The following is a 20,071-nucleotide window of genomic DNA, read 5'->3' on the forward strand; positions in this document are numbered from 1 at the left end:
AGAGTCATGCTGAACCTTCGCCAAGAACCAGCTTGGCTCTGCTCTGAATGGTCACCATTTTTGAGGTTTTCTTGGGGGAAAGAATAGCAGTTCAACAGTAAATAAACCCATTCTTTTTTAGTTCTAGAGGTACTAAAAGCAGTAGTGTTGGGGAAAAAAAAAGTATTGTTGGTTTTCTTCACTGCCCCAAACCTGCCAGGAGGCAGAATATCTTCACCTCCGCTGGTGTCTTTCAAGAGAAATGTCTCTTGTAAAACTGCTGCCCCTGCTTTGAAGCATCCCAAGTGTTGGGTGCTTCTACAGTATTTCTGAGGTTTGCTTACTATAGATACCGTGGTGGGGAAACAGGACCATAACAAACCTGGCTCCTCACCAATTTAAGAGGTTGTTTTGATAAGTCAAAGCCCTCTAGTACACAGCAGTAAGTAGTCCTCATCTCATCCATTCATACATCTGATTTTAATGATTTGATTTACTAATGATACACAGCAGTGACCTCTCCCTTGAAAATAAAGCGTCCAACCCTCAGTTACTTTGTACATGAAGATAAATAGATTGGTGCGGAGTTTATGGATCTTAGGGATGCTGGTCCAGGCTCTGAACAACAGAACCCATTTAGTTTCAAGAGCTGAATCTCCACAAAATGTTCACAGCAAAGCCCCAAACTAGGTGCAATAAACTTAACGTCAGCCAAGTTTGCAAACCCAGGCTGAATTGCATGAAAGCCCTGGGCCAGGTTTGGAAGAATCCCTGGGCCAGGTTTCCAGTTAGCTTTGAAGCCACATTTTTAAAGAGGCTCCTGATCAGGATTTTGATCTTCTCACAGGCTATGCTTCAAGGGATTTCCACCAGCCAGGATTTATGCTCACCGCTGCCAAATCCCAAACCTGCTTGGGACAGAGCAGTGGCAATGTCCAGAGGCAAGTTTCATCTGTGCCTGCCCCTGGTCCTGTGCAGGACTGGTGCCCTGGGGAAGGTGCTCTCAGCCCGGCCGGCAGCGTGGGCAGGGCTGAGTGGCAGGCAGCTTCCCCTATAGATTGCAGCAGTTTCATTTTCATCGGCTTTCAGCACTTGGCATTTTGGGCTGAATTTCACGCCAAGTTTTCAAATCCAAGAGGCCTGCAGGCCTTGTGGACATGCAAAACCACCAATGTAATGAAAATTGGTTTAAAATTGATTTAGTTAAAAAAAAAAAAAAAAAAAAAAAAAAAAAAAAAAAATTCAAGCCACCATGTGGAAACATTTAGAAGACTCAGTTACGAAGTTTAGCTAAATGGAAGTAAATGCTTTTGAATGTGTCCATACAGAGCACTGGCACTGGAGAAAGTAAATCTACTGTGAATTTTAATTAAACCAGTTAAGCTCTCGTTTAATAACCAGCAGTAAGTAAAATTTACCAAAACACCTATACCACTGCTTAGACTCCGAGAAGTGTGGAGAGTCTCCCAGTCACCTTTGTAAAGTTTCCCAGACACTTAACATTGTCTTTTGGGGGGCAGGCATTGGTGTTTTGGTCCAGATCCTTGAAGACACTTATTAAAATGTCTAAGCACCACTGATTTCAGAGACTGTCTAATGCCTTTGAGGATCTTGGCTCACAGACTTCATTCCTATTAACCTGAGGGGAGGTTTCCGCTCTTCTTGGTCAGCTGAATAACTGAGCTGTGGGATCCTAAATGACTTAAGCCCGGTAGCAATTTATGGTATCTTTTAGGTTTCGAGGCTATGGAGTATTGTAACAGAAACACATAGGGCAGGGAGATAACCCCAGACTCTCCAGTCTCTCATGGGCTTGTGGAAGTCATGTCCGTGCACAGCTGCTTGGGGCTTTGTGGTGCTTCCTTGATGTCAATCCTGTTTGGTCAACGCAGCCCATCAGGTTGAGTGAATGCCCTTATTTTGGGTTGTTTCTGTGTAGCTTGGGTTATTTCCCATTGAATAAAAAGCACTCATCAGTCCTTGCACTAGGTTTCAGTGAGGTGAAGAGCCAGCTGCAAGTTTCCAGGTAGCTCTGTCCTGACAATGGTGTGGAAGAGATTTGTAGCTGCTGTTGCTGAGCTCTCACAGTAGTACCAATGGTCTTTGTCCTGCAGTTGTTTCATTCTCTGATTTTTGCTTGATGGTTGGGGTTTTTTCCCTTGCCAGTGTTGTCCTGCAAACCCCACCTGTGGTATCATGAGGGCAGGATGCCTCTGCTCCCTGTCTTTCCCTTTCGCATCTGCCTGTGCACACGTCAATGTGCGTAAACATGGCAACCTCCGAAGTGACGTGATCAAAAGGTTTCAGAAGGGCTCCGCATGTTAGGAAATGTTTTGAGGCTCAAAGCCCAAAGGGGGAAGTCCATCGTGAATTCCCCATGTATAATTTGGGAAAAGGGATTAAAATGGGACAGAACCTTTCACTTTTTCTACCCCCTCCTCCATGGCCCCTTTCAGAAAATTAGGGGGCCCCTCTCTGAGGAGAAACTGTTGAAAATTGCACACTACTTTCCTTTCCCCTTCCTCCTGAACATAGCCAGAACAGCAATATACATTTCTGAGGTTTGGCAGCAGCATCTGAAAGCATGGTTTTTTGCCAGAGAAGGACTGGCTGATGGGGGCCAAAATGCATGTGGGCTTGGGGGACGCTCGGGGAAGGGAAGAGAAGGCACCTGTACCCTCTCTTCCTGACACTGCTATTAGGGACCTTATTCCCACTCTTTCCCAATTGGTGCCTGCTGATCGCGTTTATTCCCTGGACTGCATCATTGGCCGCTGGAACGAGACCCGTCGGCCGAGATTTGTGCCTGAACTTTGGTTTCATAACAAAAGCAGAGACAGTTGTTCTTGCAACAGACCTCTTTTGGACTGAACAAAAACATGTACAACCCATGTGCGGTCCATACAGCTGAGAAATATGACGTTAGCTAAACTAGTCCGGAGCTAGCAATGATCCTGTTTTATGTTAAGCTTTCCTCTGCTGTAACATCACTGCCTTCCTCCTCACAGCCTCATCTCTGTCCATGTCCTGCCTGACGCAGCACCAGCCCCCTTAACTCACTGAGAGCCCCCTTAGTCTGCTTTGGTTCTTGTTACTGCAACGTCTAGACTAGTATCTCGCGCCGCAGTATGCATGCATGTTTTTAGCATCGTGCTGAAGTCTAATGATGATGTCTCAGAGGAAGAAATTTCCATTTCATTTCAGAAGTTTTGTGGAAAGATTTGAAAAGTTGAGGGTTTTTTTTGGGGGGTGGGGTAGTTTTGATGCCCAATTAGTCTGAAACCCAAAGTATTTTCATGGCTCACAAGCTGAAAAGCCCTTCCTGCACTTCCTCCTCTCTGCCTTCCTTTCGTTTAAAAGAAGAAGGGAAAGGAAAAACAGAAGGGAGCAAAAAAAAAGGTATTCTCTCCCCTCCTGGACAAGGGTTGTAAAATGTCAACCCATAAATGAAACTGTCTCGAACATTTTGTTAGAGCTAAAAACAAAAGGGATATTTCATTAGAAAAAGATCTTTATTTAACAAAAAGATCAGACTAGTTCCCATTATTAAATGTTCATTTATGGGCACAAACCTGTCTCTTTTTGCCCATGTTAGAACAGCATCTAGGATGTGGAGGCTCTAGGGCATGCCTGAAGCCTCTGAGTGCTGCAGCAGCATGGGTGACACGCCTCAGTGTTAGCTTACAAATATTTCCTTGTTTATCATCATAATGCAGAGCATAAATATGTACATTTTGCTTGTCACCTTCCTCAGCTTGGGATGTGAGGAGGCATTCATGCTTCAGTGAGCTATTGTCCCATAGTTAAACTCTGTGAAACTTTCTCTGTGAGTCCACAGCAGTGGGGTAGATGGAGTTATTCCTGCTGCCCCTGAAGTTCAAGCCCCCATCAGAGGAGCTGCAGCCATCAGCGTGGGAGAGGAGAGAGGGGCTGCTGTTATTCATGTTTTTAACATGGCTGGGTTCCACTTTGGCAGACGGGAGAGACTGCAGTCTGAAAGCCGTGGGCTGATAAGTGGTTTTTGAAAGATAAGATATGAAAGACTCTGTAATTCTGGATGAGAGTGTTGAGTAGTTTATATGTGTAAGTCCAGATGTTCAGTAGAAGGAGCTGTTCCAACCCTTCAGCTGCGTGTGTCTGCTTGCACGTGTATGGTCTGGTGCGCTCATGGCACTGGCCGAGCAATGGTCCCCAGGAGCAGCAAACAGGGCACTGAGTCCCTTGTAGAACTCAGGGGATCCACAGGGTTATGTTCAGGCAGTGGCCCATTTCTGTTTTGCTTTGACACAGCCATATTTCACCAAGAGGTTGAGGATGCTTTCTAGTCACGGAAGCTGCATCTAAAGCTGCAGCCCAAACTGTCAGGGCAGGGGAAGCCCCGGAGCACCTGTGCCCTTGAAGACACTGCGATCTGGGCACACCTCTCCGTCACAGGGGCTGCCTTGCTAGTCCCAGGGGACACTCATTTACCACTGGCCTACTAAATGCTACCCGCACGGTACTGGTGTCGATAGCTAAGGCATCCAGAGCACAGAGAGGCTTGGTTATAGCCTCCCTGCTTTCTCCCCTGACTCCCACCTGCGTAATGAGCAAGGTGGAAATTAACCCCCCGCTTGCATCTGATAGAGCTAAGGTGACAGTGGTCACTGCAAGGCAGAAAGAGGGCTTGTCCCTGCTTCTAGCATAAGGCTCTGGGAGCACAGTTCCTGGTATTTGGGTAATTTGCTTACCAGCAAAGTTGCGTGTGTACACCTATTCCAGAAAGTGCTTTTCTTGCAGAGGGCAGGCTTGCGTCCAGAACAGCTGCACTAGTTAACTGCTCTTAAATGTGAATCATCACTGAAGGAGGGCTGTGTTTAACTAGAAGTGTATCTTATCAGCAGCCCCTGTCTCAAACATGCAGTCACAGTGTAAGGGCTGTTTTAGTAAAAGGCATACTCAGGGCCAGGTTCCCAGCATCTGTCAATTGGGGGTAGCTCCCCTAAAATGGATGTAGCTGTATTGATTTAAATAGGGTGGGAATTTAGCCCTGGATATTCTGCAAGTACATGAACCGTCAATGGGCAGAACTTTTCCAAGGAGACACATCATTTTTTATCATGAGCAAGGTTATTGCAGGCAGGGAAACAGATAAGCAGTTGGATTTTTCCTTGAGCTGTGATTTTTGGGGTGGATGCATTGGTTCATCCAACACGAGCTTGTTTAGTTGGTGTTTGAATAGAAACAGGTAAACATCCATAATTAATGGAGCCTTTTCAGAACCACCTGTCCATAATTTATCTGTTTGTCTCTAAGACCAAATTGTTTGTGGGGCCCTTGGATATTTTGATTGGTAAGCATCACCAGGTTTTTCAGGTGTGCCCAAGGGCAGGTTATCATAGACATGGTAGGGTCTAAGTAAGTGAGGTGGTGGGGACCACTCTCCAGTCTGCAGAGTGGGGTGTCCTACAAGAAGGCCTCTTAGAGTCTTGCCTGCCGCTTTCACGCACGCTGGCAGGATGGTGACCCCAGCAGAGGGGTACAGCAGGCAGCGGGTGGTGATAGCCTCTTGAGCATGCTGTGTTCAAGCCAGGGCAGTTTGTGTGTGGGAGACTCGCATATTGTGTAGTGGCTAATATTTGCCAGTGGGAATGCCCTGCTGAGAGCCAAGGGAGTCATGATAGGCTTATGTGGGAAAGAGATTTGGCTGCAAAGAGCTAAGGCAGGAATGGTTAACATAGGTGGGGGAAAGACTCTGAGGCTCAAGAGTTACCTGGTTGTTGGCAGTAAGACCAGCTCACAGTGCTGCGTCGGCATGTCCCTGCCCTGCCAGTACTCTACCTACCTCCCAAAATCCTCCTCGTTCACCACAGGCTTTCAGACATCACCATCAGCTCTTGCTGGCTGCAGCCACAGAGGAGCACGACCACAGTGCTCTTCTGTTCCACATTACAGCCTGGGATCCACCTCTGTTGCCATTAGCACACATTCCTCGCTCTGATTCACAGTGGCATCTCTCTCTGCTTCTTATTCATTACCCAAACATCTTGGCGAGCAGGAGCCTGTTAGTGGCTTTGGCCACTTGGCACAAATGGCGGAATCTTATGGTAAACCCAGAGACACTTTATGGAGGTGTAATATCTTGGTTTTGGTTTCCATCACATTTTTGTAGTGCAGAGGCCAAAAACACATCAAAGAAGTAAGTCTGGCAGCAAGCACCAACCCTAAATTCATTACACTCCAATTAGGCTGTTAAGAAGAGATAAAAGAAGCAGCAAAACTGTCTGTCCTCCTCAATTGCTGTTTCCTGAGGTTCCTTCTCTCTTTTGTGGCCTTGGTCCCTGGGTATCTTAGTCCACCAGCGGTGCTGTGTGCTTGGGGACAGCTGAGACATCCCTCACATTAGAGCCATGATCAGATCAAAGGGATTTAGCCAGTCCCTGTAGAATAGCAAAGGGCGATTTTGTGCATCTCCCTTTGACTAACCACTTTTTCACCATTTCACCTCATTGTTCTGGTCCTCTTCTACTCTCTGCAGTTTGTGATGGATTAAACAGCACATGCATTTCTGAGATGTGGATTCCTTACTGCAAAGTGTGAAGGCCAACATATTGGACAGCTGAGGCAATGGGTATTGTCTCTGCAGCATCCTTTGCTGGGGGTCTCTGCAGCTATCCCTTGGTCAGGGTCATTCCTGTGGGAACAGGAATGAAGCAACAATTGCTAAGCTATAGGTATCAAGAAAGAAAATCAGCAGCTTGATTGCAACTTAGTATTTGGGGGATGAAACACTGCATTCCAGTGACTCCTTTCAATGGCTTATTAAAATGACAAATCTCTTTGAATTGTGTACCATTACTTCCCGTGCCACCAATTGCAGAGGCTTGCAGGAGCAACTGGGGACCCAGCTGGCAAAAGCATCCATGGTGAAAGCTGTCATTGCAGTTAGCTACTGGCAGAAGTAGTTGCAAATAATGTAATCTTTTGCATATTAACCAGTATTTTATTTATGGTCTAGATGCCTAAATAATTATTTAGTCTTGTAGAGAGAATCAAAACAATCTTCCAAACCAACAAACAAGAATCACATCTTTTAACCAACATTGATTTTTGTAGTTGTTGTTGAAAGCTGTGGCAGTTTTTCCCCACACCTTGAAATGTGAAAACTCCCTATAGTCAGACAGAAAAATGGGGATTTCCCCTCCCTGCCTCATTCCCCAAAACCTTCAGAAGCTATTTGTCCAGCTCAGAAAATCTAATAAAACATGTGAAAAGTTCTTGACAGCTTTATGGATAACTCTGAGTCTATCCTCAAATGGATCTGGCTTTGATGGGTAAAGAATATTTCTGCTAGTCAATATGTGTTAAAGCTGCCTCTTCACAGAGTGTGGAAAATATCACAGTAGGGCCATGGTCGCTCTGTGGGACCACCTGGAATGCCCAGAACTTGGCTAGGACAGACAGGGAGGTAATGTCATGAGTGGTCCTCAAGAAGCTGCTGCATGTAAATGATGTATCCAGATAAGATCTGTCTTAACTAGAGGATTTGGGACTGCACCTCAGGTCCTTGACTTAGTGTCAGGGCACACACCATGTTCTCTCCTTCTCCACACGTCCTAGTGGTCAGGGGAAGGGAACCTGGGCACATGGGCTGGTCCTGCTCTAGCCATGTCCTCTGTCCCAGCTGTATGCGGTCATCATGACCTCAGGCTACATCATGGCATGAGTCTACCATGCAGTTTAGATACAGCTTCAATACACCCATCTCTGAGTCACGGGACAGCCTGTTCTTTCTGAATACTGTGTGACAAAAAAGGTCACAGCCCCAGTGCATGAAATATTTTGGGTAATAGTTTCCTTAATGGCTGGGACAACTAACAGTTTTTCAGATCTTATTAAACAAAGAAAATGAGTGATCTGTCTCTCTCTTTCTCATCCCCTCCCTAGCTGCAGTCTTGATGGCAAGAGCTGGCTTTGTCTTCACTGGAAGAAAATGGGATGGCACATGTTGAACTTGTGCTAAGTAACAGGTAAAAACAAACAAGAGCTGCAATTCCAGGGAAGTCATATAAATTGGGGTTTTTTGCCTCATTTTCCAGATCAAGAAAATGCTGTCTTTGGGCTGGCCTGTTAGCTCATCTGAAAATGTGTAAGCCATGCTGTCTTCCCAAGGCATTTACTCGGTCTCACCCACACTAACTTGTTTTCATTAATCTTAGGTAATGCTCTTTTTTTCCCTAGCAAAGATCAGTGTCTTCTGTCCTTCTGGCTGGAGACCACAGCCAGAGAGACCGCAGATGCAGGCAGGCAGACAGGTGATCCTTCTCCCTGCAGACATGAGCAGCTCTTTCCTCTGCACAGCCGTAGGTTTGTAGGGGAGGCTGGGTTAAGTCCTGGTCACCGAGAAGCAGGGAAACCCGTGCCCCCAAATAACAGAAAGCAGTTGATGTCTTGGGGGGGAGCCAGCATCAGCAGGCTCCTCTCAGCTGGCTGCTGGGGAGGAAAAGGCTGGAGGAAGCCAGGAAGCCTCAAAAGGATCCTTCAGCACAGTTCAAAAAGGTTTTCCTGAGCTCTCCGCAAAGCCACAGGGGAGGACAACCTTTCAGATGCTTTTGATTCAGCATGCTCCGGCCCCAAACACGCTGCCTTCATGTGCTTTTTCCAGGGGAGCACTGAGCTTCTCCCAGGTGTGTAGAACCTGCCCCAGCACTGTACATGCAGGGTTGAGCTCTGTGGCAATGCCAAGGCTGAAGAACGGCACCCCAGAGCCCCCTTCTCACTGAGGAGAGAGCAGGGTACAAAAAAGGAATTGAATGCTCCCTTGGACAGCTTGAGATAGGACAAGTATCTGAGGTAGGACAGGAGAATGCTGGCCAGCTCTTTTGTTGCTGCTGACCAGCAGATAAAGGGGAGAAGAGGAAGAAAACTTACTGATCCTCTTTGGCTGTGCCTAAACTGGTAGGTCTCGGGTCCCATGATGGGTTGGGGTCCAAATGCAGAGCACTCCTCCCTCATGCCCTGATCTTTGGTGTGCAGGGAAAGGAGACCTGGTGTGAATGGGCAACAGGATGTGCTCTGGGTTGCTGGGGGACCCGGACTCTCCTGTGGGCTGGGGCATTTCCCCATCATTCAGTCTCTGTCTCTCTGAAGCAAGATAGCTCCATCTAGGAAATAACTTCTCTCCCCCACCCCATTACCATTTTGGTTTGAAGGTTTCAACTTTGTTGTTGTTTGAAAAGCTGGTCTCTCAGGGGTCCCCCCTCCACATTCACACAGATGATCAATAAAAAGACTTCCAGAAGAAATTTGGGGTTGGCTGGAAATTGCGTTCAAAACCTCTCCCTGTGGAGGAAGACAAAAAGATTGCTACAGAAGGTTTTCAACTCTTCTGCCAGGAACTGTGGTTCTTTGGACCCACTGGAGTGACCCCTCATCTGGCAAAATGGCTTCCCATACTCCCTGCTCAATCTGTGTCACCCTTTTCCAGCTAACAGGCATCCAGTGCTCCAAGAAAGTGTTGTCAGCTGGGTTACAGCAATGTCAGGAACTAAGAACAACCCCTTATTGGTATGGCATTTCGAAATCAGTGCCTCATATGGTGATAGTCAGAAGCTTCCCGATGGGTCCTGGATGCAGTTCTTCTTCCACCGCATGTGCCTTGACATAGCCATGCCTGCAGTTGGGATGAGAAGTACCAGGGCATCTCCTGCCCTGCCAACAGCAGCTGGAGTTTTAGCCTCATCAATGCAATTATTAAGCAGGTGAAAGCCTTGCTTCTTCCCGTTTATAATGTCTATGCTAGAATATTTCATTAATGAAATCACTGATGTTTATTACCTACTAAATGATCTCTCTCTCCAACAATCTCTGAGGGTTATTACCACAAAGACTTGCACAACAGATGTTAAAAGCCATCAGTTTAAATCAACATATACTTTTATTAAAAACAAAACCGAATGGTTTTTTTCTAATCCCTGCATTCCAGTCGCTAAAGCTGAGATAATCTTCTGGAGAAGCTAATGGATATTGTTAATAGCTGGATTGAATTTATAAAGAGCTAGGAGAGAACAAACAGGAGAGCAGAGACAACCTTCAGCAGCAGCAATGAAGGCAATCTGTTGTGCTTTGCTAGCAGAGCTTTATTTGTGCCAGCCGTTTCATCCATTCAAGATGATGCACAAGATGAAGTTGGTTATTTGTAATTATTCCTTGCACTTCTTTTCTCCCGACTCAGGATCCCCAATTTAAAGGATTCAGCAACTGTAATGTTATGAGTGCATATTTGTTGTCAGCCATTTTTCATTCCTTGTGGTTTGCTACAGAAATCTAGACAAGTTATTTTTTTGTGGTCAGTGTATTGCAGCGTGATACTTTTGTAAAGGTGACTAAAGATATGACATCTCCAGCCGAAGCTTATTTTTTTCCCCACATATGAATGGAGCTCAGTCTGAGCAAGAATGTGTAGCCTAGGTTCAAGTCTCTCCAGTGTACTGATGACTGCTGAGGATGAAAGATTTGCTTAATTACATGAGTGATGCGAGGAGCAAGTGAAAAGGCTTAGATCCTGATTGCATTGAGTGAGCCCTGCAGTTCATGTGGTCATTAATGAGCTCTAAGCAAATAGCAATAGCCCACCAAATTGAAACAATTGCACTTTACTTTGTCAATGGTCATATATAATCCATGCTAATGTGCATAGTGATACAAGATAAGCAGGGCAACGTGAATGATGGTCCTGGTGTGGACTTGCTCTCCAATTTCCACAAAAAAGCAGGTTTCCAGTTTGGGCTTATTTATATACATGACTTTCTCAGAACATCTCCTGTGAGTTGACATGTCTCCAGCTGATCTAAACTGAGAAATCAATTCTAGCATGTAGACTTCAGTGGAAAATTGTGTAATAAAATACGTCTTGTGACATTTCATCAGGTACTAGAGAAGGACTTTCTCCAAGAGACTATTTCTCTGATGCTTTTTTTTCCTCACTTTGGATAATTTTGTTTTAAGACCTGCCGTGAGTCATGTCCATCGTAGTGGATTAGGAATGGTGCCTTTGGCATGTTTCAGAGTACTTGGTTTGGAAATAACGTTATGGTTTCTGCAAACAGTGTAAACTGAAGATGTGCAGAGTGCTCATTCCTAGATCTTCAGAGAGCCTCGAGGGATGGCAGGGCTGGCAAATGTGCCTCCCTGATTTCAAAACAGGGAGGAGGCAATTTAAAACCAGGATGCTCTTCCCACCCCAGTATCCATCTGTAATCATCTTCCTATCTGGCTGCCCACCGTTTGCAATAGGCATCCAATCTGCCTCTAAAGGACCTCCTTCAATGTCTTCACCTTTCTTAGATGAAATAGTAAGTGGGAACTCCTGTTTTCCTCTCATTTTTTTTCTTCTCTCCTCTCTTTTTCTTTTTTTTTTTTTCCTCCCCCTCCTCCCCCCTTCTCCATTTCTTAGCACTGCACACCCTGATGTCACTCTCAACAGATATGCAGGAGGTTCTCACTGGGATTTTCCTCTCTGGGATAACGCACAGTGTTTACTGTCTGTTGTCTTTCCGGTGGTCTCCCAGCCTCCAGCAATGGGAGTCACGAGGTCCTTTCCCCCCGTCCCATGGTCTGCTGTATCTGTTGTTTTCCAAGCACTGGAATCTTTGTCCCCGTTACGTAGCCCCAAACCTGACCTTGTCGGAGACCACACACGGGTGTCTCTGGATGAGAGGGGAATGTATGGAATGTTTTTCAATGAGCAGTTTATGAAATTCCTTTCCTATATGTTTCGGAAATTCTTTAAGTTAAAGAGCACAAACATTTCTCCAAGGAAACTAGAGTTCACAGCAGCTCAAATGCAGGCACTTGTTTTTAAAAACGTTTTTTATTAAGAAGGGGGGTGGGGAGGAAGGAGGGGGTGGGGAAGATAAAAAGAAAAGAGGAGATGTAAACAAGGAAGCCTAATTCCCTGCTCTGTATACGCACAGGCAGGAATAACAGCACAGTGGGGCTGCACTCCTCTGAGGCTTGGCAGCAGGCTGTGTCCCATTCCCGGGGTTGCCAGCCAGCACAAGTGATGGAGACCTGAACCAGCCCTGTGTCTGTCATAGGGTGCAAGGGTTGAGACCCAAAGAGCCTCATCCTGACCCACTGAACTGGGGGCCTGAGCCCCTCTTAAAAACGTGGGGAAAGATAGGAAACAGAAAGGCCAATGCTGACTGTGGAGATGCCTGAGATAGGCAAAAGGCAATGCTGAGGGCAAGGGGATGTCTTAAATCCAAAAGCCTCTCCTGAAGAGAAAGCATATGTCTTTTGGCTCTGTTTTCCCTCTGACAGTGCTTTATATATTCACACATTGAAAATAATGCAATCAGGTATTTAAACAAAACTTGACAGAGGAAACCAGGGCCAAGAACATCTTTTTTGCATGCAATTGAAGTGCAGGGGGAAGGAGAGGGAGGGCTCCGGCCGGGGCACCCTCTGCGGTGTTGGGCTGAGTCCTCGCAGGCAAGCGGGAGAGGGAAACCAGCTCTGCCTGGGTGTGTGCTCCAAGCACCGAGCTATTGTGCGATAAGGTGGTACCACCTCTTCCTTTGTTTGTGTTTTGGAAGAAAGTGGAGTTGCCATTGCATGTTTGAAGGGCCCTGGCATTGGTGGGCATGCTTCAGGGGAACCTGGGAAGGTCTGGCTGGATATGAAGAAGGGAGGTGGGTATGGAGCTGCCTGTCAAAGCTGAGGTGCTTTGGGGCATGCTCCAAAGCAGAATTATTAATTTTGAAAACTTAGTGGTTTCCAGGGACTGAGGACCTTTGTCTGGGACTTGCATACCTCAGTCCCACTTTAAGTGCCTAGGTCCCTTTTTGGATCTGGGCCTAATCTGCTAATTCAAATCCAGCTTGCATGCGTCAGAACTGTAAGCCAATATAGAGTTGGCAGGAAACAGCTTTCCTATCCTGTGAACATTTTCAGGATTTTTTTTTTTTTTTTTTTTTTAAACCGAACCTGGGTTTAAAACTTGGGCCTACAGCCAGAATTTCAAAAATTTTTGTAAAATGAAAACCCAAGCTCTGAATCTTTTCCCTCCAACATCAGCTAAAACATTTGATTTCAATATTGACTTCTTCTTTGTGTTTTACTCTTTTATTACCAGTGGTTTAATTTTAAAAACAAAAGTGGAATTTAAAACTGGAGGGAGTTGGTTGAACCCTCTTCCCCCATCAAAAGTCTTGGGGTTGACGGATTGGCATATTCTGATCTGAAAAGCACTTCATCAGAAACTTCCGTAGGTCGATGAGCTACAGCTGTTGGCATCTGATGGCAGTGGTCTGTATTAAATAAGTATGTCAGTGTAGTAGGACAGATGAAAAACACAACAGCTGGCACACACTGGCTATCTCAGCAGAGACACCACCTCATAGGCACGGGAGATGATTTTTCTTCTTATGAGGCATGGTTTCTTATCTCCTGGTTGAGGAACATGTGCTATGACTTGTAGTGTCAGTGTATGAATCACGGTGACAGAGAAGGTTTGGATCTGGGACCTTTCACCACTGTGGACCATTTGAGCAATAGATCCATAACAGTGTCTTTTAACAATCTGCAGCATGGCTAAGACTTCTCCCACTGCATATAATTTTGATTTGAATTTTATTTTTTGTACCGCCTTTTATATTGCCCTCTATGCCTGGTGCTAGTTCTTCCCTCCTTGGTTCTGATCCAAAGACCATTGAAATCAACCAAAGTCATTCCACCAGCTTCAGTAGGCTTTGGAGCAAATCCCTTGCAAGCTAAACAACCTCTATCTCATCTTTCAAGTACTTCCTGCAAAATATACTTCTTTCACAAAGCTTTTAAGCACGGCTGATCCCGTGTAACGTTTGTATTGCTTTGTGCTAGACTTTCAGCCAGTGAGCTGTACGTGGGTCAATTAAAGGATAAACAAGATTCACCGATCAGGTTTGCTCTGTGTTTGCTCTGTAAGAGCATGCAAGCAAGAAATTTTTATTTCTTGCAAGAAATGTTTATTAGTACTGAGGATGAGTTTAAAAGTATGATAAATACCATTTAGAAACAGATCTTGTGTCATAAGTCTTTCACCATCATATAATATTCTTGAAGTGATTTGTAGTATCTTTCCACATAGTTATGAGAGGGTTTTGGAAATACGGTGTGGAAATATAATGAAGATGTGTGGGTGTGGGGTGGCTCACTTCAGTGTCTTCTTGATTCCAGTGACCAATAAATAGGACGTATCTTGCAACTTAAAAAGCCCTGTGAGCAGAGAAAGCCCCAGAGGTGTCAGATCTGTATTTTTCCATCATAGCAGGTGTCATCTTTTCTTGGAGGATAGCGATTGCCATTGGCTGTATGACACTGTGCAAACAGACCTGTTCAGGCTGTATAGTAGACAGCCCTTGCCCTGAAAATACTAGAAAGGGGGAGAAGATGCATCAGACTCAGAAAGGTGCTTGTTCAGGATGGAATGACAAGTCGAGCTAAGAAAGAACCCAAAACCAGTAATATGGTCACATTCTCTCCTTGTCACAAGAGCTAAATTGCATCATCCTTCTCTCTTCTTAGGCCCCGTGTTTTACTGTTACCAAAGTGATGGTTCACCTTACTGTTGTCAGTAGAAATATGAATCTAACTGTTGTGGTTTAACCCCAGCCAACAACTAAACACCACGCAGCCACTCACTCCACACACACTCCCCACCCCCGCCCCCAGTGGGATGGGGGAGAAATTCAGGAAAAGAAGTAAAACTCATGGGTTGAGATAAGAACGGTTTAATAGAACAGAAAAGAAGAAACTAATAATGATAACATTAAAATGACAACAGCAATAATAAAAGGATTGGAATGTACAAATGATGCGCAGGGCAATTGCTCACTACCCACCCATCAACACCCAGCTAGTCCCCAAGCGGCAATTTCCCTGCCCCAACTCCCCAGTTTATATACTGGATGTGATGTCACATGGTATGGAATGCCCAGATGGCCAGTTTGGGTCAGCTGCCCTGGCTGTGTCCTGTCCCAACTTCTTGTGCCCCTCCAGCTTTCTTGCTGGCTGGGCTTGAGAAGCTGAAAAATCCTTGACTTTAGTCTAAACACTACTTAGCAACAACTGAAAACACAAAACATCAGTGTTATCAACATTCTTCTCATACTGAACTCAAAACATAGGACCGTACCAGCTACTAGGAAGACAGTTAACTCTATCCCAGCTGAAACCAGGACACTAACAGATCCTTACCCCTGGGGCCTGCATCTTGCACCTTCATGGTATGTTGACCATACATACGAATCTGATATTCCTGCTTTGAGTAGCTGGTGATCTAATCAGGTGAACCACAGACACTGGGTTGGGGAGCAGGGCAGCCCCCAAGAGAAAGGTACAACAGATAGCTGTTTGTGGTATTATGAATGGTTAGGGTTAACTGTTCCTTCAACCAAAATTGTGGGGATCTGTTGAGGAGGAGGAGGCTAAGGGAAGGTGTGGAGAGATGCTTGTTTGGAATTTCTGCAATAAATGGAGCTGTTAGGAGGACATGTAGGAATGGGAGGAGGCCATGAAGAGGGTGAGGAGCCTGACCAAGTCTATGGAAGTAATGGAAGGGGCAGATAACAAAGACTGATGGTGTCTTGGACCCTGGTGATATTAAGTCCCAAGACCAAAGCAGAACATCCTGGAATTATTGAAATAAAGTATTGCAACTGATCTAAGTAGAATTTGCTGGCTTGAAAAATGTTTGGAGATTTAGAAATTCTCTCTTCTCCACTGGAAAAAAAAAATATTTGGAGATACTGAAAAAGAAAAACCCCACTGATCTCAGAGGATAACAGAAAACTTTTTTTTAAGGTGACAAATCTTTGTCTCACTAAGCTTCTACCATTGAAAGGTCAAACCTGTGGATGTTTCAAGAGCAGGAATTGCTATTGAAAAAGCCCTGTTCAGACTTGCCTCTCTTCCCCATCCTAATTTGCTTCCAGATCCAGACTGTTGTATCCTGAGTTCAACCTATGTCATTGCAGTGGGTTTTTTGCTGTACAGTGAAGTTGTGAACCTGGAGAGCAGTGAGTCCCATCCAGATGTCACTGCAGGTTTTCAAACCAAAAAAGAACAAGCAGAATGAGACCCTCAGCCTATCTAAGAGTAGTGAAAGTAACTACACTTTTAAAGCTATCTGTCAAACAGCTGGCTTCAGAAGAAAAATTAACCAAGCAAGAGTGTGGAAGAACTCAGGGTGGTTGGTTTTGGTTTGGTGGTTGGTTGTTGGTTTTTTTTTTTTTTTCCTTCCTTTCATCTGGCTAGGATTAAGTATTTTGTTTTCTCTTCTACATGCATCAACATGCCACCATGGGCCTGTATTACTTCATATGCAGATGAACAAAAATAAGAAAAAAGAGTTACCAGTGGAACCTTAGCTTGGGTTGAGGTAGAAACTGCTTGGGGCTGAAGCAGAGGTGTGAGGAACACAGCACTGATGCATACACAGGGTGTGGAAGTCAGCAGCTTTCTCTGCTTTTTGGGGGAGAATGTAAAACTTCAGATCATTCTAGAGGTGCAAAGGTGAATTTAGAGAAGAGTTAGAGAATAGGGAAGGGAAATTTCACTAGCTGATAGAAGGTTGGCTTATTACAAAATCATGGGAATCAGGGCTAGAAAAGAAAACATGTTGTATTAAGTCATCTTATCCGGTCCCTGCAACCAACCAGTGTACGCTTCCTCCCATGGGCGTTCCAGGCAGGTTTAACCCTTAGAGAATAATGAATGATCATTGCTGAAGTACAAAATGAAATTGGTTTCTCAATTTCTCTCCTCCCTGCCTCCAAAAAGGCATCTTTTCCTCTTTCTGATCCACATCTCCTCTGTCCTTCACACCCTGCTGAGAGCCCCCAGATAGATATCTTCTTCCAACTCAAAAAGGAGGTCAAGGAATATCAGTACCATGAAAGACAAAGATTTAGGAGGAGACTTCAAAAATGGGTGGTCAGAGAAGTTCTTAATCCCTTAGGGGAGAAGTTTCTTTTCCTGCTCTACAGAAACCTCCTTCCTGCCCCCCACCTGCCTTTGCAAACACTTACCAAAGATGATGATTTACCAGTTGTTATCTAACTTGGAGCTGTCGGTTTCCTGAGGACAAAGGCCCAGTGCACAGTACGACAACAAGGTCTTACATTTAACTGCAAAGTCCCTTGACGCTGCAGAGTTCCAGCACAGCAGGCTGGAAAATGTGTTGCAGCTCCATATAAATTGAAGGGGGGGAAGAAAAAAATAAAAAAGGAGGAGAAGCGTAATGAATTAAATATGGAAATGAATAATACACTCAAGTACAATCTCTTCTGTGTCATTTTGGTATTCAGTTCCATTTATTTTATGTTGTCCCCACATGAGCGACTTGCAGAGTCGCACAGATTTATGTGCAGTGAATGTGGAACTGTTTTGTAGAGATTATCTGAAAAAAGCTGGAGGCTCAGCCATGGAGGAAGAGAATAGGAAGGGCTTGTAGGGCTTGGGAGGCTTAAGAAGCAGCCTAAGAACAGAGGGAAGTATGTAAAACTGGCATTTGTTGCTGGGGTAATTATAAGGGCACACCAACTGCCATTGTAATGAATGCCTTTAGGTTTTGCCAGACCATTGCTTCAAATGAAGGAGAGTTCCCATCCGTCAGAGCTGCTTCTTCAGGCAGGCGTTATTTTAGTGTTTATGAGGATATCTAAGATCACAAAATGAAGTTTGGCATCCAGGAGGGTTTTTCAGGAGAGTGTGGTCCTCCTGTGGTGCAGAAGACTAAGCCTGGAGTAATGGAGCTGTCCACCCTCCCCCTCCGAAAGTGACTTTTACAGGTTACCTTAAGCTGATGTGTTACTATGCATTAGCTGCTCTGCAATAACTGTCCAACCACATGCTCTTAAACCTAAGTCCTCCCATGTAATCATATGTGTCAAAGTGCTAAAATGTCCATTTGCATCTGACAAACTCCAAATGGTTTGTGATTTCATTACATCTCTAATATTAAACTACCTGCACAGTGAGGATATCATATCCTGCTTCACAGTTGCATTTGTTTAACATCAGCCTGAGTTCTCTCTGAATCTTTTTATGTCCTGGCTGAAAGACTTGAATGGTCTGTAAGGTGTCTTTTCCATTCAAAAGTACCTACATATAAAAATATCAAGTCATGTTTTGACTAATTGCAGTAGATTAAAGGCTTATACCCATCGCATTGCGAGACTTGTTTTCTCTTGCAGTTTTTGTGGGTTTAGTTTGAACTCTAAGATGTCTGTATCCTTCCTGAATTGGGGATGCCAAGACTGAAGATATTCTTTTAATGATTTTAATAGTGTCCAGCCCAGGGACAAAACCACTTCCCTGTTTCTACTTGATAATCCCTTTTTTATACACCTGAGTCATCAAACACTGCACTGAGATCTCATGCTGAGGTGGTTAGGTTTGCTGTTCTTTATGCACAGCTTTGCAAGACAGACTTCAGCCCTTCAAACTTCAGCCAGATTTTCCCTCCTGGAGGTCCCATCTTTTCTTCATTGACTGTAGAGGAAGCCGAGGCCAACTAGGCTCTTAGTTGAGATGGAGGCAGGAGATGGGTGGGGTAAAATCTCAGCCTTTATTGCCAGGTGTGATAGGTTTCACTTGCCTCTAGTAAAATGCACATATTGAATTGTGATAATTTAAGCAGGTAATTGTTGTACCCCTCCCCCAATCCAGCTTGTCCTCTTCCTTCTTTACTCTCTCAGTAATTTATACACTATCTGCAAATTCCACTATCACAGATTTTGTATTATCTAGATTATTGCTGAAAATGCTAAACCTTATTATACTAACAACCAGTTTTCTAAAGCATCTTGCTAATAATGGTCCTATTTATTATAATGCCTCCCCATTAATAACTATGTGTTGACAGTTGTCATTGAAACACATGTTGGTAAGCCTAATACATGCCTTACTATTTCCACACAGTACAAAGTATTTGTTTCTTAACTAAGATCTCATGAGATATCAAATTATATGCCTTGGAGAAAAACAAATATACTCTGCTAGTGCCATTGCCTTTATCAAGATAAACCTTTGCCCAAAGAAGGGTGACAGTCTGTGCTTCTCCTGAGTACCAGAGCAATTTCACATCTCTGTAGGGCTATTTCTAAGAGATGTTGAATTTACTGGCAACTGGGGTTTAGCAAAAGTCCCATCACAAACCTCTGGAGCTCAAATTTACTGCCTTTATTCCTGTCAGGAGATGCTGGCATTCATGTCCTGTTGTTGTTGGCCAGCATCTCCATAGTTGTCTGTATCTTGCATTTCAAAGAATGTGACCTATTCTTTGGGGAGGTATCAGATTTCCTTGAAATCAAAGAGTGTTCCTCTCTCAAGGTCTTGAAAACTTCATCCCACACTTCAGATACTTTTAAGTGTGATCTGCTGCGTTCCCCAGATCTGAGGGGTTTGCTTATCTACTTCCAGATATTCAGTGGAGGGTGGGTTGGCAGTGGACAACCTGGGAGGACAGCTTGCTCCCTCTAATCAGTGCTGAATGTATTTTACCTCCTCCAGAGGCATTACTGTTCTCCAACGTGATGCACAGGCAATGAGTTACCTGTGTGTCACACTTTTCATATGTTGTTGCTCTTAGAACCCATCTTCCCATCTTCTCAGGGGTTGCCTGCCTTGCTCTGTCATGTTTAATTTCTCTTGCTAATGGCCTTGAGGCAGGGACCTGTGATTTCTCTGTTTGCCCTTTTTTCTCATTGTAATTGTAAAGGCCCATAAAGTCCCATAAAGTCACAGACCTCCTCTAGTACTGAGTAAATAATAAACAATGCTAATCCTTTTCACTCCAAAAACTCAGTCTGCAGATTCTTAAGAGAGAGAATAGTGTCAATGCAATCGCAAAAGTACACATCATCACCAGATGGAAATCAATACATGGCATCATTGTAAGAGTCCACATGGTAGCACTTGTCAGTAATTCTCTTCCAATCTGTCAACGCAGTACTCCATCACACAAACAGGAGGAGCATGTTGTGGGTTTGTATATTTGAACCTCTCTGGGGACGCCACTAATATGAAAAGCATTGCCAGCAGAGGCTTCTTCTGCACTTAACGAAAG

The sequence above is a fragment of the Accipiter gentilis genome, chromosome 17 (genome assembly GCF_929443795.1).
Source record: "Accipiter gentilis chromosome 17, bAccGen1.1, whole genome shotgun sequence".
Classification (NCBI taxonomy): Eukaryota; Metazoa; Chordata; class Aves; order Accipitriformes; family Accipitridae; genus Astur; species Astur gentilis.